The sequence below is a fragment of the Haliotis rufescens genome, unplaced genomic scaffold, assembly GCF_023055435.1.
Source record: "Haliotis rufescens isolate VD_foot unplaced genomic scaffold, xgHalRufe1.0.p SCAF_7, whole genome shotgun sequence".
Classification (NCBI taxonomy): Eukaryota; Metazoa; Mollusca; class Gastropoda; order Lepetellida; family Haliotidae; genus Haliotis; species Haliotis rufescens.
In genome coordinates this window covers 15,711,782-15,730,225 of record NW_025964361.1, presented here as the reverse complement: position 1 = coordinate 15,730,225, position 18,444 = coordinate 15,711,782, and the positions used below count along the sequence as shown (strand labels likewise).

Below are 18,444 nucleotides of genomic sequence, written 5' to 3'. Positions count from 1 at the left end.
ATTGGTCTTCAACAGCCTGTGCTTGTAAGAGGCGACTATAGACTATAACAGGATCGGGTGGTCGCTGACTTGGTTGATACATGCCATCGTATCCCAATTGTGTAGTTTGATGCTCATGATGTCAATCACGGGATTGTCTGGTGCAGTCTCGATTATTTACAGACAGCCGCCATGCAGCTGTAATATATTGCTGAGTGCGGCGTTAAACAATTACATCTATGCAAGACGGCGATGGGGAAGAAAACGGCCATTTACGTCATATATCCAACTTCCGGTTCTAAATACCAGGGGTGGTCGGATAGCCTAGTGGTTAAAGTGTTCCATTCCCGGTATGGGTACAATGTGTGAAGCCCATGTCTGGTGTCCCACGCCGTGATATTGCTGGAATAAGACCATACTCACTCTGAATACCAAGCTTACAGATGAAAACAGGATTTGAAGTTGACGTGAGCCCAATACTGACTTCGTTCGCTAACACCTGAATGGGACGTAGCCGCAGAACAGGGTGCAGTGTTTTCCGCCAGGAGTTGCCACTTGAGGTGTGACAACCTGACAGGCAAGACACCCTTGTTAGTTTGTATATCGCAGAAGTAGTCTCATTGGTTACTTCAAATGTGTACCTAAGCAAACCATCACTGCGCCTACACAAACAATGTTTTGTTAACATCGAGTACACTAGGTTTTGTTGCTATCTTGTTATCCTCAAGGATATTTACATTTATCTTTGTACTAAACAATTAGGTAAGGTTTATACGAAGGAACTAATCAAAAGATCCGAAATACCTGTCCTTGCCAGCTCATCGAAATAGTGTGTTGTGAAATCAATTTTATGGTTTTGTTGGTTTTGTGTGTACTCAGTACCAGAGGAAACGCACTTCTCATGTTGTAACTACCGATCTTATCTGTATCCTACAAAAGTGATCTATTTGCACGAATGCTAGAGTAACATGTCTAGAAACGTTCCATGCACCGTATTTAGATTCGACCACTGAACAGACTGTTCATAACCATGAAACAAAATGGCAAGAATGTGTCTTTCTGAGGACGTGCTAAGAACAACATGAACGCTTTTAACGTGAAACATGGATAGTTGGGTGCTAAAGGTACTCATGGAAGTGACAGTTCTTTGAGGGACACGGAATGAACCAGGAACACTTTAGGCACAAACGATCGTCATCGAGTATCGATCATGACTGGGGCTGGGAAACACGGCGACATGAATGGCAAGAGACCGACAGGTTCACCACACTACGATTTATCGTCTTATTGCACATAATGAACTACTCTCAATGGAGAATGTCTGTTTGCCACACACAGGAGAGTTTGCCATAAAGTCGAGTCCTACAAATAAACAAATCGCGCTAATATATATTAGTCGACTATACAAAACGCATCAAAGGTGAACTGCGTCTACTAGACTTGGACAGAACGTCCTGGGATGAGTCTGATAACACTGAGACAGCCAAATATGATATCATTTGTAATTACAATGTATACTGAACAAAACAATCAGCATGGATATCTCTGGGGATATTTGTCTGTAGAGAAGACTCAGCACACCATTTGATAAAAAAAATACCTACCAAAATAGTCACGACCCCTAACTTTTTGTGTCTAGTATACATTATTCCCATATCCCAGGACTGCGGGTTCAACAGTATTTTACACGCGAGGAACGTACAGAACGCATTACTGGAGCTACGCGTACCTGAATCATGTTTACGGATCACTGAACCCATGGACGGAATGTGACATTGTATTCACAAATGTGCGACGTTAGAAGTACTGGTGTATATTTAGAATTTTCTGGTATACGGTGGTTTCAGAACTTACTAATTGAATGTACGGCACCCAACAAAAATACTTAATTATCCAGTTTCTTTTTAAATCGATTTTCCACTGTACATAGTTAATTATAACGCTTGCAGAAGAATGATTGCATGATATGGAATAATCTGCATTTTGACAATACTTACAAGCAGACTTATATGTTGACTTTCATTTTGTCAATATTTACAATTATACCTGTATCTTAACTTACATTTTGTCAATATTTGCAAGCAAGCCTGTATCTTAACTAACATGTCCATATTTACAAGCAAGCCTGTATCTTATCTTACATTATGTCAATATTTACAAGCAAGCCTGTATCGTATCTTACATTATGTCAATATTTACAAGCAAGCCTGTATCTTATCTTACATTATGTCAATATTTACAAGAATACCTGTATCCTAACTTACATTATGTCAATATTTACAAGAATACCTGTATCCTAACTTACATTATGTTGAACGTAATCAGTGGCAAGCCTTGCCTCGGGCGAGGCAGCCTGTGTGTTCTTAACACGGTTATACACTGACCGACTTTCGTGCTCAGAGTATACTGTCTACTGTTAGTCCCGCCTCCTTGGCCTGAATAAACAGGTCACGCACAAATCTCGGCCAGCGCTATGTGCACAACTCCAATATGCACTTATCCAGAGGACTATTTTTGCATGAAGAAATCAAACTTGTGAATAATGCTACACCGAATCCATTATATTTCTTCTAGAGGCATATCCTGGTGGGTATTAGCAGAATGTTTCTGTATGAGTTCAAGATATACATGCATGGAGTCGACTTACCGGATCGGGTGGTCAGGCTCGCTGACTTGGTTGATATATGTTATCGTATCCAAACTGTGTGGATCGATGCTATCAATCACTGGATTGTCTGGTCCAGACTCGATTATTTACAGACTGCCGTCATATATCTGGAATATTGCTGGGTGCAGCGTTAAAAATAAACAAACAAACAAAACTACAAATGACTGGGCCTCATTCACTTACAGCCAAATTGTGTAAACGTGGAATGAGATATTGAAGCTATAGATTTTATGGTTACATTAGTTTCAGGCGACATTTCCACAAGCAGCCAGAATGAAATTCTTTGTGGTTGGGGTATTTCTACTTCCTGATGTCGACTCCAAGGAAACCAACAAGGACATCTCTGGCACACGTCGCTGCATCTGCTCTGTGTCGCGGGGTGAGTGAGTGTGTGTGTGTGTGTGTGTGTGGGGGGGGGGGGGGGGGGGGGTGGTGGTATTTGAAGAAAATACAACAAAAATATATATATAGATAAGAATAGTTTATTGCAATAACCTATACTGACGAGCAAAAGAAACGTTACCAACCAACATTGTTTGTTCCTGCAAACAGAACAGGACCAATGTCAAGGAAGATACATGTATTGTCAAAAGACATGAATTAGCAACATCATTACAAGAATCACGTTGGCCTAATCTGTACCCTATTGCAGTTTGAGATGGATCAGTTGTGAGGATGAAGGGTTTGTTTTGGTGGGGACATGCAAAGTTGGGGGCTGTTGAAGTATTCTAAAGGTGCATCTTTTTATCAGAAAGTTGTATATAGGGGAGGTGATGCCCAAAATGTTTGCTACAAATTTGCGATAATAGTAGGCCAAACCTAAGAAATGGGGGGTAGGATCTGCATGTCTGAATCTATTTTTGAAGGATCGACATAGATGTCTTTGCTGAAGATATGCCTAAGTAGGTGACTTGTCTACATATATTAATATGTAACGCCAATTCATTTCTTTCAGTGCCTGAAATGGTTTGCTGAAATGCCATAGGTGCATTATTAGGCCAAAAGGGAGGCGATTCCATTCAAAAACACCATCGGGTGTAATGAAGGCCGACTTGTGATTTGTATCTGGATGGAGTGGTACATGCCAAAAGCCACTAGCACAATCAAGGACACTAAAAGTTTTGGCATGGCTATCGCCTATATATGGCATCAACAACATCTTCAAAACGTGGTACAGGGGAAACTATAGGCATGGTAACCGCATTGAGGTCTAATGGGTCTGGCGTCACCTGCTTCTATTTTGTGATGAGTAAGTGAGTATGTCCTAATCCTGACCAATCTGAGGCAAAAACTGATCTGTATACTTTACTGTATACTTGTACTTTCAATATTGTCACTATGTTTAAAACGCGTTTGAGGATAAAAGCTCCACAAGGTTCATGGGATATTGTTTTAGTGAAAACCACTTCAATAAGTTTCTTAAAGACTTCATTTATCCAAAATACCTTATTGTTTCAATGTGTTTTTCTGTTTCATGTATACAGCGTATCCCATCTAACTATAAGCCCCCTCCGGGCAGGACCTTTAATTCCCAGCGCTATTCATTAATGTCAATTAACACCTCCTTACGTCGCCTGATCTGTATGGTCTTATATTATATAAAAAATACTTTATTAGACTGCTATTTTCATTGTTATGTTTAAAAATCACCTATAACTGTACAGTTATTGTGTGTTAGTGACCAGTGAGAAACTTTTAACATTCTTTCCATAGGTTAAATTTAAAATGTGCGACACTAAAATAATCTCAGCTCTCTTTTAAGAAGATAAATAAGTCTCTGCCCCTAAAGATTGCGCAGTTTTTTTACAGACAAGGAGACACCAATGGAGTCGATGTTTCTTCTTGCAGGCAGTAAAGACACCCATGTCAGCTGGCAGCACGCATGGATTAACATTCTACACTGCACTGCATATTTGTTAAATGAACAAACAAATGCAAACATTTGTGTATGGTGATCTTCTTCAACCAATTGAGGAATCTCTTCCAGGCACTGACATCTTGTCTACCTCGGAGAATACTATGTACAGTTCAACATCGGGTAGCTTACTTAGTGAGTGAGTGACGTTAGTTTTTAAAGGGGAGGGGGGATTTTGTATTGAGACCTGTTATTTATTAATTAAAAGTATGACACCCTGACCAGGTTGTCAGAAGCCCTTTGGACAGAGCAGGACTCCACGGCTTCCTTGATGAAGACATTGCAAGTTGTCAGAAGCCCCCTGGACAGAGCAGGACTCCACGGCTGCCTTGATGAAGACATTGCAAGTTGTCAGAAGACCCCTGGACAGAGCAGGACTTCACGTCAGCATTCATGAAGACATTGAAGGTTGTCGGATGACACCTTGACAGAACGGGATTTCACGTCAGCATTCATGTAGAGATTGCAGGTTGTCAGAAAACCTTTGGACAAAACAAACCCCCAAACAATCACAAACTCATTCACTCATTCATCACCAATTTAACTTGTTGCCCCAGTGTAAAGTATGTGTGAATTGCGACAAAGATGTAAGTTTCCCTTATGGGTAAATGGTTATCAGCAGACCGCTGCCTACACGTCTTGGCATATATGGAGTGGAAGTGAGAACCCAGTTACTGGTGTTGGACAGGGAGATAAGCCACCTTGTAGATAGCCCAGTTTAGTTTGGGTACATCCTGTGCAAACAGATTGGAGGTTGAGATAACACTGATAGGCCCCAGTAGGTGGACAATGACTTTCTGTGTTATCGTCATAAAGACCAACAACTATATAAATATGTTTTGATCGTACATTTAAGAAGAACTGTAAATTTATGACAAATTGGTTTCATCTTTGTAAATAATTAATATGCAAAACGTCTTTCGGAATATGTAACAGATAATTAATGTTTCTTTGAAATACATGCACGTGGATCTATTGAACCACAGTAGAGCAATACCATTGATCAGTTGGAAGAACATGAAGGCATGAGACATGAAATTCTTTAAATTGAATTCCAAAATAGCCCCTTGTTTTCAATCAGCTACGATCCGTCTAACCTCTATCCATCTATTTCACAACGTGACTCCAAACTTCAAATCGGCAAAACAATTAACAGACATGTTATGTGCCCAGTTTAGTCTCCAGTGTGGTCATTCCGTCCACGAGCAAACACTGAAAGAATTGACACCACCTATGTGCAAACATAACTAGTTTAGGGTGAATTTGCTTTGAATAAACATCATTTTAAAAGAATATTAAAGTCCTACAAATCAATTTATGGTTATGTTTCTACTTTAACAACCGCATCACCGTGTACAGGCCAGACTTGGAGGAATTGCACGAGGAAAAGTTGAAAGGCAGCCATACTAGAAGATGTTTATCCCCCTTGGGGCACTGCACATATTATACTAGTATGTGATGAACGTGTTTAACGAAAACATGCCGCTATCTTCGCAATGAGTTCAATGAGACATGTTAAATTCGAGCAGTAATGAGTATTGAAGATACCCTGCAAAGACCAGCCAGTAATCTACCTGTATTTAAATTGTGAAGTGGACCCGAAACCTGACGATGAAATTGTCACAGTGGGACAAAGATATATTCAAGAAAGGACAAGAAAGTCCATGATATGGGTTTGCAATGTTTTCGAAACCTGACAAATTGCAAGAAATGACAAAATCTCAAAAGGAGATACTGTATGTCGAACATATAACCAACAAGCTGAATGATGTAAACGACGAGGAATTGAACGATAGTCTGCGGAGATTTGTGTGTGCAGCACCCACAGATGAGGTTATCACCAAAAACACCTACAGCCCAGTACCCCTACACTTGGTTAAAACAACAAAGGGGTTTCACCTACTTATAATGGAACAGTCTCAAAGACTAATTAATCCAGAGTGAAGAGTGAAGGATGAAGCAAGTAAAGACAAGCTGGATTAACATTTGGAAAGATTAACTGAAACTGAGTAAAAGATTATATTAATTAACTTAAGATTGGTTTGTTTAAACATATTATATATATAAAGAAACCTGAACTGGTGAATAAGCAGGTTTGCCTTTTTTTAACACTGTCCCGGGAAATACAGAATTGGTTTAAAACCGAGTAAAGGTTGAAGCATGAGTGTACCTAAAGTATTTAAATAAACCAATTTCAACCAATTATATTACGAGTACGTTTGCTGTGGTATATAAGCGTTGTCAAAAAATGGCCAGTCTCCAGAAGTTTTGTTTAAGATATCGTCTCACCAAGACTTGTATTCACTGGAAGTGTGTTAAAAACACCTGTAAAGGGAAAGTGACCACAGTTGGTAATATCATTAGGAATTCTACAGAACACAACCATCCCCCAGAAGACATGCAGCGTGTCTGCTTTGTCAGCAACTTGAAGAAGAGAGCAAGAGAAGAAACAACACAGATGCACACACTGTACAGCGAAGAACTAACCAACTACAACCTAGAAGAAACTCGTATCCGGAACCAAGTATACATTATCCATGCAAGATACAGCTCTACAACATACCGTCTTGTCTGTACCTTATTGACGGATCGTCAGAAAGGTACCTACTCCAGACTTTTCCGATTGCTAAAGAATGAAGTTCAACAGTGACTCAACGGTTCTCTTGTCCCAGTGTGCGTACAAACTGACTTGGAGTTGGCTGCTATTTGGGCTGTGGAGGCAGATTTCCCCGTTGCTGATGTCAAAAGATTTCATTACAGCCAAGCCATTTGGAGGAAGACGCAGGACTTAGGACTTACAAAGAAGACATTAAAGTGTGCAAGTGGATAAGAAGAGCACCTGGACTGCCTCTGCTTCCACAAGCAGTTATTCAAGACACCTAGATCGATGCCATGGATGACACTCCCAAAGTTCCAAGAGCTGTTGAATTCAATGACTATGTGGTTATCAACTGGGTTGATGACGGAGCACAATTCCTGCTGCCATTGTGGAACCATCACTCAACCATAGGTCTGAGAACAAACAACAATCTGGAAGGATTCCACAGCAGACTGAACCGTGGACTACCTCATCGACATCCCAACATCTACCACTTCATTTAAGTCATCAAGAAGGCAGAACATGCAGATCGCCCCAAGATTTCGCAGATCAACTTTAGTGCTGCCCTCAGGAGTAGAAACCGAGTCTACCGAGAGGTAGAGAATCGCTTGTGCCGCTTAAAAGAACATTTGACCCAATGATTAAAAAACACCCATCCAATACATTGATCTTTTGAAACTTGGCTGGTGACTTGTTGTTATTATCATCTGACTGATTAGTTCTAAACTAATTTGATTATTGTTATTATCATCTGACTAATATTCTTGGGGTTATTCCATTAAAATGACAAAGGTAACAGGCAGGGTATTAGGTGTGCATTCAACTGTGAACTTTGTTGTTATAAGCTGTGGGTGTTTTGGCATGTAGGCGTTATGGGCGGACACTACAGATGGTCGTTATTATCCCCCGGTCACGTTACGTCATCTCAACAACGTGAGGAACCCTGTGGCTCTGCTGTCGGATTCTGACAGAGTTAGGAGATGTTGGAAATGTTGGATTTGACGGTATGTTACCTATTTAAATTATCTCAATTGCTGCGAATTTATATTGAAAGTGATGTAAGATAACGGATTGAACTACATTGAAATGTTTTGGCGATAAATCTAAACATCTCTCTATCGAACGTGCTACAAGACTTCATTTCCTCAACTCATGAAGATACAATATGTAGGAAATCTTACTAGTATATCTAGCAATACATAGGAATAAAGGCAGGTCTTCATGTGACAAATTCTTACAAGTGAAATTTAGGAGAACGCAGTTTTGTTAAAATTGATAAACTGATAATAGGACAATAAGTAATTAAAAATTAACCTACAGATAAACATGTTTGTATTCTGATGTTTATATTTTTTATGACTCCATAAGGGAGTCGGTGACGAACAGGAAGGAAGTAGGCAGGAGTCGGATTGTTCAGGGGTCCCGTCAGACTCATTTCCCTCAACATCCGCAACAACAAGTAAACATCGTGAGCATGTGCAGAATCACGAATTCTTCTGTTTGGAAAGTAGTGCGGGTCCGGCGTTTAAAGTCTTTGACAGTCAGTTAACCCTGGTTTAAAACAAAGGAGCCATAGTTTACAACATATTAACACACAACTGAAACACTAAGAACTGTGAAAGCTTTGTTTGTTTGTCTGTTGTTTAACGTCGCACTCAGCAATGATCATGCTCTATGACGGCAGTCTGTAAAAAATCGAGTCTGGACCAGACAATCCAGTGATTGATACCATGAGCATCGATCTTCGTAATTGGGATACGATGATATGCATCAACCAAGTCAGTGAACCTGACCAACCAATCCCGTTAGTCGCCTCTTACGATTATGGCAACAAAGGGTACGGCTGGCCCGGGGATGGGTAGGTACTGTGCTTATGGCTTTCGCTCTATGCTGAGGTCAAAATACCCTGTATGACTCGTTCACTTTTGCGAAATCAAAGTAAACAGATCAAATTACTCTGATATATTCAGGAGTAGTGAAAAGCATGTTCCTGGTCGGCATCCCAATGATAATCAATACATAACTGTGGCAGACGTGACATCTGCTGTCGGACTTTCTGTAGCTTACGTATCACGTGTGCCATCACTGACGTCAAAGAGAATACATCCCTGACAGCTGTCGTAATTGATGGAACTAAAGCGCTGTGAGTAGACAATGAACATACATGCAGCACGTTCAGTTGAAGCACGTGAAACATTCACTGACTCTTTAAACATTTTATAATGGTGATGATAGAAATGGTATTCTTTACAACGAATTGAAATCATGTACTAAAGTATTGAATTTCCCAAACTGATAATATCTTTACAACTGAAACAAACATTTTAATGAATGCGTTATCATTAAGAACTATTTTCATATGACGATGGAGAATGTTTAATTCGAGTATTTTCTATACAGCAGCTTGTTTTAGGAATCGATCACTCATGTTTTCAATAACACCAACGTCATATGTGGTTCGTCAAATATAGGCGCTCTTTAGTACATTTGAAGGAGGCTCGTGCATGAACTCGCAATACACGAGGGGCATTTTCACTGTTTACATATGCTTTGTCGCCTTTGTAACTGTTGAGAGAAACAGATGAGCGTGACGAATTGGCCGTATGAATATATCATTCTCGACACTTTCTCAGTACACATAAAGTTGTTTTTTCTTGATACACGGTGTGACTACCCTGTAAAGTGAAAACTGATGGTGACACTGGCGCCCTGCATTGTTAGCATTCCTCGCGGCGTGGGTGGACTGACGCAACACAAGGTGTACTCTCTGTCGTGATCACATCAGGGTTATTAATAGTAATCGTTGGGAGATTACGTCACACTACTCCTGTGGAAGGGGCAGGTAAGCGTGTATTCTGATGGGGGGATGAGAACTGCTTGAAGTGCAGGATGTCAACACGTGCTTCAGCTGGTACAAGACACCTAGTGCAGTATGTGTGGGTATTGTCCCAGACACAAGACATCCAGTGCAGTATGTGTGGGTATTGTCCCAGACACAAGACACCCAGTGCAGTATGTGTGGGTATTGTCCCAGACACAAGACACCCAGTGCAGTATGTGGAGGTATTGTCCCGGACACAAGACACCCAGTGCAGTATTTGGAGGTATTGTCCCAGACACAAGACATCCAGTGCAGTATGTGTGGGTATTGTCCCAGACACAAGACACCTAGTGCAGTATGTGTGGGTATTGTCCCAGACACAAGACACCCAGCGCAGTATGTGTGGGTATTGTCCCAGACACAAGACACCCAGTGCAGTATGTGTGGGTATTGTCCCAGACACAAGACACCCAGTGCAGTATGTGGAGGTATTGTCCCAGACAAAAGACACCCAGCGCAGTATGTGTGGGTATTGTCCCAGACAAAAGACACCCAGCGCAGTATGTGTGGGTATTGTCCCAGACACAAGACACCCAGTGCAGTATGTGTGGGTATTGTCCCAGACACAAGACACCCAGTGCAGTATGTGGAGGTATTGTCCCAGACAAAAGACACCCAGCGCAGTATGTGTGGGTATTGTCCCAGACAAAAGACACCTAGTGCAGTATGTGTGGGTATTGTCCCAGACACAAGACACCCAGTGCAGTATGTGTGGGTATTGTCCCAGACACAAGACACCCAGTGCAGTATGTGGAGGTATTGTCCCAGACAAAAGACACCCAGCGCAGTATGTGTGGGTATTGTCCCAGACACAAGACACCCAGCGCAGTATGTGTGGGTATTGTCCCAGACAAAAGACACCTAGTGCAGTATGTGTGGGTATTGTCCCAGACACAAGACACCCAGTGCAGTATGTGGAGGTATTGTCCCAGACAAAAGACACCCAGCGCAGTATGTGTGTATATTGTCCCAGACACAAGACACCTAGTGCAGTATGTGTGGGTATTGTCCCAGACACAAGACACCTAGTGCAGTATGTGTGGGTATTGTCCCAGACACAAGACACCTAGTGCAGTATGTGTGGGTATTGTCCCAGACACAATACACCCAGTTCAGTATGTGATGATATTGTCCCAGACACAAGACACCCAGTGCAGTATTTGGAGGTATTGTCCCAGACAAAAGACACCCAGTGCAGTATGTGTGGGTATTGTCCCAGACAAAAGACACCTAGTGCAGTATGTGTGGGTATTGTCCCAGACACAAGACACCCAGTGCAGTATGTGGAGGTATTGTCCCAGACAAAAGACACCCAGCGCAGTATGTGTGGGTATTGTCCCAGACACAAGACACCCAGTGCAGTATGTGTGGATATCGTCCCAGACACAAGACACCCAGTTCAGTATTTGGAGGTATTGTCCCGGACACAAGACACCCAGTGCAGTATTTGGAGGTATTGTCCCGGACACAAGACACCCAGTGCAGTATTTGGAGGTATTGTCCCGGACACAAGACACCCTGTGCAGTATGTGTGGATATTGTCCCAGACACAAGGCACCCAGTGTAGTGTGTGTGTATATTGTCCCAGACACAAGACACCCTGTGCAGTATGTGTGGATATTGTCCCAGACACAAGACACCCAGTGTAGTGTGTGTGTATATTGTCCCAGACACAAGACACCCAGTGTAGTGTGTGTGGGTATTGTCCCAGACACAAGACACCCAGTGTAGTGTGTGTGTATATTGTCCCAGACACAAGACACCCAGTGTAGTGTGTGTGGATATCATCCCAGACACAAGACACTCTGGGCAGTATGTGTGGATTACTGTCCCAGACACAAGACAACCGGTGCAGTATGTGTGGGTATTGTACCAGACACAAGACAACCGGTGTAGTATGTGTGGGTATTGTCCCAAACCCATGACAGTGTCCCTGTGCTCTAGGAATGTGATACAATGAACACGGTGTATTAAACAATACAGTCCCGTGCTCTAGGAATGTGCTACAATGAACACGGTGTATTTAACAATACAGCCCCGTGCTCTAGGAATGTGCTAAAATGAACACGGTGTATTAAACAATACAGTCCCATGCTCTAGGAATGTGATACAATGAACACGGTGTATTAAACAATACAGTCCCGTGCTCTAGGAATGTGCTACAATGAACACGGTGTATTAAACAATACAGTCCCGTGCTCTAGGAATGTGCTACAATGAACACGGTGTATTAAACAATACAGTCCGTGCTCTAGGAATGTGCTACAATGAACACGGTGTATTAAACAATACAGTCCGTGCTCTAGGAATGTGCTACAATGAACACGGTGTATTAAACGGTTACATCCTATTAGTAAGACATCCCATTAGTGAGTCACCCATTTTAAGACAGTGGAGTAGTAGGGATTAATTAAACAAACACAGCCAGTCTACCCACTTAACAATGGTCACAGCCCATGATTAGCGGATTAATTGATAAGAGTAGGCCAGTAATTCTGTTTGAATATTCTTGAGCTAGGAGCTTACTCAAAAAGTTGAGATGCATGTTTTGTTAAAACTTACTTATTACACATATAAATCCCCCCTAGTCTGTGAACATTTTTACCGTGTGCGAAATACGCTACAGTCGGAAAGCGCACGTTAAATCTCCTATATCAGTCAGTCAGTGAACATTTCATGCACAATATCATGGCAGGTTTGCAGCAGGTTGAGTTCATTACCAGTCAAACAGGTACTCTCCAGGTCCTCTTTCAGGGATATCTCCACTACAAGAACAAAGTAAGACAAACTGGTACTCATTGGCGATGTACCGTTAAGACCTGCACTGGCAAATGTACAACAGTTGGAAATTTTGTTCGAAATTTCACTGTACACAACCACCCACCAGAAGACACCAGCAGAATCCAGTTCCTTGGCAGCTGAAGGAAGAAAGCAAGAGAAGAACCAACCACTCCTATGCCAGCCCTCTACAACGACGAGGTCTTGAGACATGATCCGGAGGCTGCAGCTATATTTCCCTCCTTCAGCTCAGTCGGCAGCGCCATGTACAGACACCGCGGTCACACCATCCCGAAACTCCCTAAAACCAGAGCTGAAGACGACATTGCAGCACCCTGGAGAGAGACCCATGATGGTGAGCGGTTTTTGCTTTTTGCCGACGGTGAAGAAGACAAGATGCTGGTATTTGCAACTAATGATCAGCTTAGAGTCCTCCAGTCAGCTTCCATTGTCTACATGGATGGTACCTTCTCCGCCTGCCCAGATCTTTGGAATCAGCTTTACATACAGCATGCACGGAAAGGAAGCATTACCTATCCCCTAGTCTACGCATTGATGCCTGACCGTTGGACTACAACTTACCAACGCCTCTTTGCTCAGTTGAAGGTCCACATCCAACAACTACTGAAATCATCGTCATCATTATCTCTACAGGGTCATCGAGATCATCAAGAAGATTGAGAAATCTGAGAAGACCAAGCTATCTCAGTTAGACCTAGGTGCAGCTCCACCAGCAAGAAAGTGTGTGTACAAGGAGATTGACAATCGACTTTCCAGACTGAAGGATCAGCTATCCCAGGGTGTCAAGACACCACTCCAGTTTTTGGATGCTGTTGGCAAATTTCTGAAGATGGATTAAGGTGGTGTCAGTGTGACAACCTCGATGTGAACTGTGATGTGAACTGTGATATTAACTTTAACTGAACTCTAAGTGGCGAATATGTTAAAACAATGGATTTAAGGGATGGATGAATTAAAATGTTGAATGAAATAAAGTAAAAGAGGGTATCAAGCATCTTGAGTCATTTCTTTTGTCTATAATAAGACAAGTCCATTTTCATGATAGGGGTTAATTACCTGATTAACATGTGCAACCAGGTATGACATTGTTGTTTTAAGGTGTCTCACAACTGGGCCTTGTGCTCTAGGAATGTGCTACAATGAACACGGTGTATTAAACAATACAGCCCCGTGCTCTTGGAACGGAATGTGAACAGTATTGCATATTATACAATTAAGTCCCGTAACGTGCCCGTGTTTCACGTCACGTGTTGTGTAAGAACAGGGTGGTTATCGGTTATCCTGTCGTTATGTACATTATATTCTGTTGCATGCTGTATATATCGAGGATGGGTTGCGTACACCAGACATAACAGTGTCGCACAAGACCGCGCAGTACAGAGGCTTTACATTATTCAAAAGGCTAGTCCACGGTGTCAGCAACAGTCAAGATTATCATACCAGCTGGAGGGTAACACCCACCACGCAGCAACAGTCAACAACACGTTGTCAACAACACAGTGTTTGTTATTTGAGACACGCCAGGTATAATGTTTCACATCTCCACTAACCGTTGGCCACACTGACAAATATATAAACATGAGAACATACATGCATGTGCATACCACGCATGTTAACAAACACGTAACGTTCAACCTGTGAAGACAGGGACAATAACTACGTTGGTTGTCAACAATCCCCTGAATCGGGGACACCCACACCACACAGATCGTCGAAACAGACAACGGAGTCGGCTGTCTCACCGACACCAGCTGCACATGCTTCACGCCCATCTACGATAAAGCCGATCTCTTGATTAACTCGCTTTTACCCGCTCAGCAGGAGTCGTCATACATCGCTATAGCACAACACCAGTCTACACACACACAATATAATGTATACTTTTACAGTTGGCACAGCAGGAGTCGTCATACATCACTATAGCACAACACCAGTCTACACACACACAATATAATGTATACTTTTACAGTTGGCACAGCAGGAGTCGTCATACATCGCTATAGCACAACACCAGTCTACACACACACACAATATAATGTATACTTTTACAGTTGGCACAACATGAGTCGTCATACATCGCTATAGCACAACACCAGTCTACACACACAAACAATATAATGTACACTTTTACAGTTGGCACAGCAGGAGTCGTCATACATCGCTATAGCACAACACCAGTCTACACACACACACAATATAATGTATACTTTTACAGTTGGCACAGCAGGAGTCGTCATACATCGCTATAGCACAACACCAGTCTACACACACACACAATATAATGTATACTTTTACAGTTGGCACAGCAGGAGTCGTCATACATCGCTATAGCACAACACCAGTCTACACACACACAATATAATGTATACTTTTACAGTTGGCACAGCAGGAGTCGTCATACATCGCTATAGCACAACACCAGTCTACACACACACACAATATAATGTATACTTTTACAGTTGGCACAACATGAGTCGTCATACATCGCTATAGCACAACACCAGTCTACACACACAAACAATATAATGTATATTTTTACAGTTGGCACAGCAGGAGTCGTCATACATCACTATAGCACAACACCAGTCTACACACACTCAATATAATGTATACTTTTACCCGCCCAGCAGGAGTCGTCATACATCACTATAGCACAACACCAGTCTACACACACACACACACAATATAATGTATACTTTTACAGTTGGCACAGCAGGGTCGTCATACATCACTATAGCACAACACCAGTCTACACACACTCAATATAATGTATACTTTTACAGTTGGCACAACATGAGTCGTCATACATCGCTATAGCACAACACCAGTCTACACACACTCAATATAATGTATACTTTTACAGTTGGCACAGCAGGAGTCGTCATACATCGCTATAGCACAACACCAGTCTACACACACACACAATATAATGTATACTTTTACAGTTGGCACAGCAGGAGTCGTCATACATCACTATAGCACAACACCAGTCTACACACACTCAATATAATGTATACTTTTACAGTTGGCACAACATGAGTCGTCATACATCGCTATAGCACAACACCAGTCTACACACACACACAATATAATGTATACTTTTACAGTTGGCACAGCAGGAGTCGTCATACATCACTATAGCACAACACCAGTCTACACACACTCAATATAATGTATACTTTTACAGTTGGCACAACATGAGTCGTCATACATCGCTATAGCACAACACCAGTCTACACACACACAATATAATGTACACTTTTACCCGCTCAGCAGGAGTCGTCATACATCACTATAGAACAACACCAGTCTACACACACTCAATATAATGTATACTTTTACCCGCTCAGCAGGAGTCGTCATACATCACTATAGCACAACACCAGTCTACACACACACAATATAATGTATACTTTTATCCCCTTAGCAGGAGTCGTCATACATCGGTATAGCACAACACCAGTCTACACACACACACACACACAATATAATGTATACTTTTAGAGTTGGCACAGCAGGAGTCGTCATACATCACTATAGCACAACACCAGTCTACACACACACACAATATAATGTATACTTTTACAGTTGGCACAGCAGGAGTCGTCATACATCGCTATAGCACAACACCAGTCTACACACACACACAATATAATGTTTACTTTTACAGTTGGCACAGCAGGAGTCGTCATACATCACTATAGCACAACACCAGTCTACACACACTCAATATAATGTATACTTTTACAGTTGGCACAACATGAGTCGTCATACATCGCTATAGCACAACACCAGTCTACACACACACAATATAATGTACACTTTTACCCGCTCAGCAGGAGTCGTCATACGTCACTATAGCACAACACCAATCTACACACACTCAATATAATGTATACTTTTACAGTTGGCACAACATGAGTCGTCATACATCGCTATAGCACAACACCAGTCTACACACACACAATATAATGTATACTTTTACCCGGCTCAGCAGGAGTCGTCATACATCGCTATAGCACAACACCAGTCTACACACACACACAATATAATGTATACTTTTACAGTTGGCACAACATGAGTCGTCATACATCGGTATAGCACAACACCAGTCTACACACACACAATATAATGTATACTTTTACCCGCTCAGCAGGAGTCGTCATACGTCACTATAGCACAACACCAGTCTACACACACACAATATAATGTATACTTTTACCCGGCTCAGCAGGAGTCGTCATACATCGCTATAGCACAACACCAGTCTACACACACACACAATATAATGTATACTTTTACAGTTGGCACAACATGAGTCGTCATACATCGGTATAGCACAACACCAGTCTACACACACACACACACAATATAATGTATACTTTTACAGTTGTGACAGCAGGAGTCGTCATACATCAATATAGCACAACATGAGTCTACACACACTCAATATAATGTATACTTTTACAGTTGGCACAACATGAGTCGTCATACATCGCTATAGCACAACACCAGTCTACACACACTCAATATAATGTATACTTTTACCCGCTCAGCAGGAGTCGTCATACATCACTATAGCACAACACCAGTCTACACACACACAATATAATGTATACTTTTACCCGCTCAGCAGGAGTCGTCATACATCGCTATAGCACAACACCAGTCTACACACACACACAATATAATGTATACTTTTACCCGCTCAGCAGGAGTCGTCATACATCGCTATAGCACAACACCAGTCTACACACACACACAATATAATGTATACTTTTACAGTTGGCACAGCAGGAGTCGTCATACATCACTATAGCACAACACCAGTCTACACACACACAATATAATGTATACTTTTACAGTTGGCACAGCAGGAGTCGTCATGCATCGCTATAGCACAACACCAGTCTACACACACACAATATAATGTATACTTTTACAGTTGGCACAGCAGGAGTCGTCATACATCACTATAGCACAACACCAGTCTACACACACTCAATATAATGTATACTTTTACAGTTGGCACAACATGAACCGTCATACATCGCTATAGCACAACACCAGTCTACACACACACAATATAATGTATACTTTTACAGTTGGCACAGCAGGAGTCGTCATACATCGCTATAGCACAACACCAGTCTACACACACACACAATATAATGTATACTTTTACAGTTGTCACAGCAGGAGTCGTCATACATCGCTATAGCACAACACCAGTCTACACACACTCAATATAATATATACTTTTACAGTTGGCACAACATGAGTCGTCATACATCGCTATAGCACAACACCAGTCTACACACACACAATATAATGTACACTTTTACCCGCTCAGCAGGAGTCGTCATACATCACCATAGCACAACACCAGTCTACACACACACAATATAATGTACACTTTTACCCGCTCAGGAGGTGTCGTCATACATCACCATAGCACAACACCAGTCTACACACACACAATATAATGTACACTTTTACCCGCTCAGCAGGAGTCGTCATACATCACTATAGCACAACACCAGTCTACACACACTCAATATAATGTATACTTTTACCCGCTCAGCAGGAGTCGTCATACATCA

General features: G+C 41.8%; 1 long non-coding RNA gene across 1 annotated transcript; it reads left to right on the top strand.

The window, feature by feature from the left end:
* Nucleotides 1-2,409: 2,409 nt before the first annotated feature.
* Nucleotides 2,410-6,727, top strand: LOC124115023. The gene is made up of 4 exons (XR_006857936.2): nucleotides 2,410-2,565; nucleotides 2,891-3,026; nucleotides 3,603-3,896; nucleotides 4,496-6,727. It is a non-coding gene; the product is annotated as an uncharacterized LOC124115023 (long non-coding RNA).
* The last annotated feature ends 11,717 nt before the right edge of the window (nucleotides 6,728-18,444 follow it).